The sequence below is a fragment of the Lipotes vexillifer genome, unplaced genomic scaffold, assembly GCF_000442215.2.
Source record: "Lipotes vexillifer unplaced genomic scaffold, Lipotes_vexillifer_v1.1 scaffold15, whole genome shotgun sequence".
Classification (NCBI taxonomy): Eukaryota; Metazoa; Chordata; class Mammalia; order Artiodactyla; family Lipotidae; genus Lipotes; species Lipotes vexillifer.
In genome coordinates, this window is record NW_006784589.1 from 1671035 (window position 1) to 1678578 (window position 7544).

General features: G+C 41.4%; 1 non-coding gene across 1 annotated transcript; it reads left to right on the forward strand.

The window, feature by feature from the left end:
• Positions 1–7355: 7355 nt before the first annotated feature.
• On the forward strand, positions 7356–7428 carry TRNAG-UCC (transfer RNA glycine (anticodon UCC)). Its single transcript has one exon. It is a non-coding gene; the product is annotated as a tRNA-Gly (tRNA).
• Positions 7429–7544: the final 116 nt, after the last annotated feature.

The following is a 7544-nucleotide window of genomic DNA, read 5'->3' on the forward strand; positions in this document are numbered from 1 at the left end:
GTTCTCTGAAAAGTGGCCTTGGTATTTTGAAAGGGATTGCATTGAATTTGTTCTACTTAGCACCTCACTTAATTCCCCCCACAACCATAGGAATTATCCAAAGGCAAATTCTCAGTCTTCATATTACTGATTGCCAGTAATTGACCCAATGGATCACTTCCTCCTACTTGAAACACTGTTATTAGCATCCAGGACACTCGGTTCTCTGAGTTTTCATCTTATCTCTGGTCTTCTCATTCTTCCTCATTTACCTGACTTCTAATTGTTGGAGTGCCCCAGGCCTCAGTTCTTGGACCCCTTCTCTTTTCTATCTAAACCCACTCCTTTGGTGATCTCATTTAATCTGAATAATTGTTTCAATATCATAACTATCCAATCTAAATGGTTGAAATATCATAAATATCATGCATGCACACACACATAAAATTCCCAGAACTTCCAGGGCCGACCAAGATAGAGTAAGCTTACTTAGTCTATCTCTCCCACTGATGACAACTGAAAACTCTGGGCAGAATATACAAAGCAACTACCTGATGACTCTGGTAAGTAAACAATAGCAATCAAAACTGGAAGAATGACCAGTACCAGGGATATTCCTTTTCTTTTTTGCTTCTTGTGTCTCTGGACTTGATATGAGGGTGGCCTGGAGATCCGAGTCACAGAATTTTGAAATGCGGGTGGGCACCCAAAACTCCAATAGAAATCCCACTCTTTCTGGCCAGAGGATTGGAGAAAGAGATCCCTGAGAGCCAACGGTAAGTTGGGGCGGCGGGGGGGGGAAATCCTCATTTTTTGCTTTTTTCTCTTTTTGTCTCTACTGGCTTTGTCTTGGAGGCCAACCCCAGTTGTGGATCTGTACTGCTGTGGTGACAACGTTGGTCGCCATATTGTGGTGGTGCACCAACAGGTGGTGCAGATACCTGAACCTTGTCTGTCTGACTAGTGGAAGCGGAAAAAGGAATCCCTGTGTGTGAAGAGTGTAGGAGGAAGCCCCATTATTTTTTTTCTTGCTGCTTCACCCTGAGGGTGGCTCCAGTGACACAGAACTGTAAGACAGTGTGGTGGGGGAGGGAGGGCTAAAAGTCTGAGAAAAATCCATTTTTCTGGCCAAAGGAATTGGAAAAGGGGGATCTTGGGAGCCAGAGAATGTGGAGAAAATCCCAGAGAGAAAAGAATTGGAAAAAGGAATCCCTCTAATTCTGTGTATGAACTAACACAAATCCTGGGCTCACCACCAAGCTGTGCATGAGCAGCACAGACCCAAAAGGAGCAGAGTAAAATCTCTGAGAACTGAGCTGTGATACAAACCACTCCCAAGTCCCAAACCCACTCCTGAGTGTCACATATACTGGGCAGTAGAAACAATGGCATTGAATCCTGAAATGATATTTGAACCACTGCCCACAGAAAGCAGGACAAAACTTATGGTCTTAACCTAAGGTGTTAACTCCCTGCTAAAACAACAACAAATCTATTGACATTCCATTCTCAAGAGGATTTTAGCAGGATCCAGTCTCAGAATATAATAGTCAATATGTCCAGAAAGAAATCTAAAATTATTTAACATACAAAGAACCAGAAAAATCTGACCAATTCTCAAGAGAAAGAACAATAAAGAGATGCCAACACCGTGATGATCCAGATGTTTGAATTAGCAAAGACTTTCAAGCAGCTATCATAACCATGTTCCATGAAGTAAGGGTGAACATTCTTGAAATGAATGGAAAGATAAAAACTCTCAAGAAGGAAATAGAAACTATTAAGGAAAGAACCAAATTGAAATTTTAGGACTGAAAAATATGATACCTTAAAATTAAAAAGAAGTCACTGGATAACTTCACAGAGGAAAAAGTAAGTGAACTTAAAAATAGGTAGTTAGAAATTATCCAATCTGGAGAACTAAAAGAGGATTAAAATTAAAAAGGAAAGTAGAGATTCAACAAATGCTGCTGGAAAAATTGGACACCCAATATGCAAAAGAGAATGTACCTTGACTGTACCTCAAGGCTTGTAAAAAATTAACTAAAAATGGTTCAGAGACCTAAATATAAAACATAAATCCATCAGACTTTTAAAAGGAGATAAAGGAGAATATCTTTGTGAACTTGATTTAGGCAATGAGTTCTTGGATGTGAAACCAAAATCATGATCTGTAAAAGAAAAAAAATGATAAACTGGGATTCATCAACATTTAAGACTTTTGGGACTTCCCTGGTGGCCCAGTGGTTAAGGCTTCACCTTCAAACGCAGGGGGTGCAGGTTCGATCCCTGGTCCGGGAGCTAAGATCCCACATGGCTTGTGGCCAAAAAACCAAAACATAAAACAGAAGCAATATTGTAACAAATTCAATAAAGACTTTAAAAATGGTCCACATTAAAAAAAGATCTTAAAAAAAATTTAAAACTTTTGCTCTGCCAAAAACACTTTTAAGAGAATAAAAAAACAAGCTACAGACTTGGAAAATATATTTACAAATCACATATCTGACAAAGGACTTGTAAGCAAATTATGTAAAGAATTTTCCATACTCAACAGTATGAAAACAAATAACCCAATTAAAAATGGGCACAGATTTTAATGGATACCTCACCAAAGAAGAAATTTGTATGGAAAATAAGCACATGAAAAGACACTCAACATCATTATTCATTAGGGAAAGGCAAATGAAAACCACAATGAGATACTATTACACACCTGTTAGAGTGGTTAAAAATAAATTTAAAAAATAATTTGAAATCTGATATTGCTGTGGGAAACACAAAATGGTACAACCACTTTGGAAAACAGTAGGCAGTTTTGAAAACATATACTTACTGGATGACCCAGCAATCCTACTCCTCATTATATATTCAAGAAATTTGAAAACTTTTGTTTACACAAAAGACCATGAATGTTTATACTAGCTTTATCATAACTGCTAATAAGGGGAGACAACCCAGATGTCCTTCGATGGGTCAATGGGTGAACAAACTATGGTACATCCATACATTGGAACTGATAAACACGACATGGATGAATCTCAGATACATCGTGCTGAAAAAAGAAACCAGATTCAAAATGCTACATACCATATGATTTTATTTATATGAATTATGGAAGAGGCAAAACTCTAGGGGTGGAGAATAGATCAGTGGTTGCCAAGGGCTGGAGATGAAGGGTGAGTCTGAGTACAAAAGGGTGACATAAGGGATTTTATTAGGATAATGGAACAGTTCTGTATCTTAACTGTGGTGGTGGTTATATGACTATGTATTTTTCGAAGCTCATAAAACTGTACAACAGAAAGCAAGAATTTTTCTGTAAGTTAAGAAGTAAAGTAAAAAATTTTTCCGTATGTATATCTCCAGATCAGAAATGTCCCCTTCAGCCATATATCTATCTGATATCTGCACTTGGATGTTTAACAAGCATCTTAAATCTAACATGTCCTAAAGCAAACTCTTGATCTTTTCCCCAGAACCGGTTCCATCTACAGCCTTCCCCAATTCAGTTGATGGCAGTTCCATTCTTCTCGTTGCTCAGGCCAAAATGCTCGGAGCCATTCTTGACCTCCCTCTTTATCTTATATCCCATATCCAATCTACCATAAATCCACTTGTTTCCACGCCTCAGAAACATATTCAGAATCTCATTTTCTTCCACTCCTATCAGCCTGGTCCAAGCCATCATTGTTTTACAATGACATTACCCCTAGACTCACTGCTTGTGTTGGGCACAGAGATGTGCCACCCAGTTGCCTCTTCCAGGAAAGACTTGCTGTTCCTCTGTGGGAAGCGCCATCAGCAGAGAGCCTTCAGCTGTTAACTCCTTCAGAGTCCGCTTCAGCTGCAGACTCGCATCACTCCTGCCACTCCAAAGACACAAGCTTCCTGGCTCTTTTCCAAGCAGACAGGCAAAAGACCTGCCTCAGAGCCTTTGCACCTGCTGTTCTCTTGCTTAACCACTTCTTCGATACCCTCTGTATCAATCTGCTAGGGCTGCCATGAAAAACACCACGAGCTTGGTGGCTTAAAACAAAAGAAATTGATTCTCTCATAGTTCTGGAGCCAGAAGTCTGAAATCCAGGTGCCACAAGGCCATGGTCCCTCTGAAGGCTCTAAGAGAGAATCCTTCCTTGCCTCTTCCAGCTTCTTTGGTCCAGGTATTTCTTGGCTTGTGGCTGTATCACTCCAGTCTTTGCCTCCATCTTCTCATGGCTTCTCTGTGTCTGTCTTCTCCCCTTCTCTCTTACAAGGACACATGCCATTAGATTTAGGGCCCACCCAGATAATCCAGGATGATCTCCTCTCAAGAACTTTAACTTAATCACATCTGCAAAGACCATTTTTCCAAATAAAGTCACATTCATAGGTTCCTGGATTAGAACATGGACGTAGCATTTTGGGGGCCACCATTCAACCCACTCCACCCTGTTAGCTCACTCCTTCACTTCCTTCAAATCTTTCCTCAGTGTACGACCTCCCCACCCCCAACCCTACTTAAAGTGGAAACTTCCCTACTGCCATCCCCTTCCCTCCTTAATTTATCTCCATAGCACTTATCACCATCTGATATGTTGTATATTTTACTTCTTTATTCTTTATTATTATATTAAGCCTCCCTCTCCATTAGAACCAGCAAGGGTTCTTAAATCTATTGTATTCACTGCTGTACCCCCATCCCCTAGAACGGTGCCTGCTGCAGTAACAGTGTTGAATGAGTAATTATCCCTATTTTACAAATGCTTAAGCAGGCATAGAGAGGTCAAGTAATTTGTCCAAATGTGGCATGTCAAAGCAGGTTTCTCACACCAAAACCCATGCCTCTAATGTGATGACAAACCATCAAGACCAGGACAATTTCCTACTGTGGCAGTGACCTCCAGGGACATCTACTGTCTCAGGGTTGAGGAAATATTGAATTGACTTCTTACCCTTAGACTATCTGGAACACACGAAGTACTTCCCACATGTAAAGGTCTTTTCTGCTCTCAGTTTCTCTCGATAACATTCCCTGTTAAAGAAGTTTTCCCTTCTAACTAGCCTAACTCTTTCATGTGGCAGTGGAGGTTCATTTCTTCTTCTGTCCTGAGTGGCAAGAGAGAGCAGCTGCTCTTTCCAGTCCCCTTGCATTTGGAGATTATTATTAAGTCGCCCTGTGGGCATTACTTGTCCAGACAAAACATGCCAGACAAGTTCTTTTAGCTTTCTCCAGAAATCTCATTTTATAGTTTCCCTTCTCCCTTCCCTGCAATGGGTTTCTGATAAAATGCAGGATGAGATTTTTGGCTTGTAGTATGCACTGCCCTTAGGTGATGTTCTATAAATAATGAATGGAACAGAACAACATTTGCAAAAATGCATGTTTTGGCACAAATTCAATTAATGGTATTGGCACTTGCTAACTTAGCAAATAAATGCATTTTCCCTGGCACCCAACGCTGGTTTCCAGCTCTTAATGCTTATTTTCTGGGAGTTCTATTTACAAACTGTACTTTCATAAATAGCAGAGAATGTTCAGAGGGAGAAAGGAGAGGCAAGTGATTGTCCCACCCAATTCCCAGGTAGGGAGACTGAGGTGGGAAGGGACTCTGCCCCTCCAGGATGGATGGACAGCCTGGGGCTTCCCATAGTGGGTCACACTGATTCATAAAGCTCCAGAGGCCAAAGGCATTTGCTCATTCCATCATGCAAGCTGCTCTGGAAAGCAAGGCCAGATAAAATCCAAGCCGATGTTTGGATGGACATTATTCTGTGCTCCGTCAGCCAGATTCTCAGCCTATGAAGCTTTGTGGCAATGTGTGTGGAGCCTCATCTCAGGCTAGTTGATGGGAATTTCTACAATAAGTGAAGCTGAAGCCAAATTCTCAACCAATATAACTCTGTGAATTCCCATAGAATTACATCAGTTGAGAATCTGGCCTATGTGTACATGCATGTATATAACTCACATTATTTTGTGAGGTCAATCATAAAGATGACCATAAAAGTAGAGATGACCATAAAAGTCTCATCTTAGACTGAGATTCCATAGTGGGATAAAAGGAAAACTATATGCATGTCTGTGTATATGTGTATATACATGTATATATATATATATATATATATATATATATATATATATATATGTGTATGTATGTATGTGTGTGTGTGTGTGTATATATATAAATAAACACATACATATATACACACATACACATATATACATATATATACTGGATTCTGTACAAGAATAAGGAGACTCCATGCTATTCAAATGCACTGGGGGCAGTTGTGACTTTGTTTTATTTTATTTTATTTTGTTTCTGTCTTCCCAGGAATTTTTGTTTTCCTCCATTTTTTGTTTGATTGAGGTATGATGAGCCCAGTTTGGGACGGTTCTAATCAACCCTGGACAAATGAGTTCTTTAAATCGCTCAGAAAGCGCTTGAGAATTGCATTCAGGAAGTTCCAAACACTAGAGCAATTTAGAGTTGGCTGTCGGTGCTTCCCCCAATGCAGGTGGCTTTATCTTTATTATGGATCGTTCAGTGAAACGTTTTGGTCATTTGAGTTTATTTTCAATGTAACATTTAAACCTGTAAAGAATAATTCCCATATGTGCAAGAGGGAATAACAGCAGAAATGGAGACATGGAAATTTTCACCTTCTCCCTCCAGCCATTGGTTCAGGGCCGACCCGGGTCTGCACTGGCAGAACATATCAGCCTTTCAATGAATGGCATGTCTTGTGCTGTGTAAAAAAGGTTGGTGGTCTTGGTCTGGTGGGTCTATGTGGGTAACTGCCTACATCACTGGCCTGAGCCCAACAGATCTGACTCCAGGGCACAGAAGCTGAAGAGTGGTTGGACCCAATGGAAAGCGTCTCCCACGTCTCTGGGTTGAGGCTGATGCGAGACATTCTTAGACAGTCTTTGATGGCTTCTCAGTGCCTCCTCTCATCTGACTGTATAGACAGCTCTTCTTCTCAAGGGTGTGGGTGGTGTCTCTTCTCTATGGCTTCAAGCTTCTCTCACATTTTAAAGGCATTCAATTCAGCCAATTACTGAGCAGATTCTACATTCTCTGGAACCTGGGTTGGGCTGTAACCTGAAAGAGAGAGTCCAAGCCTTAAGGAGCTCATAGCCTGGCAGGAAAGGGGGAAGCCAAGGCCATAGCCAGCTCATGGCATCCTGGAGCTGAGCGGCAATGAGTTGCAGTCAACTATGGCTTGGGGGGCAGAGAATGATACCAAAACTTGGCCTTTGTGCACTGGTGCCAAACTGAATCTCAGAGTCGGAGTTTTGGGTGAAGTAGAATAGAGTAGCTTTATTGCTTTGCCAGGCAAAGGGGGCCACAGTGGGCTCGTGCCCTTCAAAACTGTGTGACCCTGGGAATTCCCTGGTGGTCCAGTGGTTAGGACTCTGCGCTTCCACTGCAAGGGGCCCAGGTTCAATCCCTGGTCAGGGAACTAAGATCCCCGCAAGCCACAAGGTGCGGCCAAATTAAAAAAAAAAAAAGGAAGCCTTCTCCATGAGGCTTTCTCCAAAACTGTGTGTCCCTACGGGGCGGGGGGGGGGGGGGGGG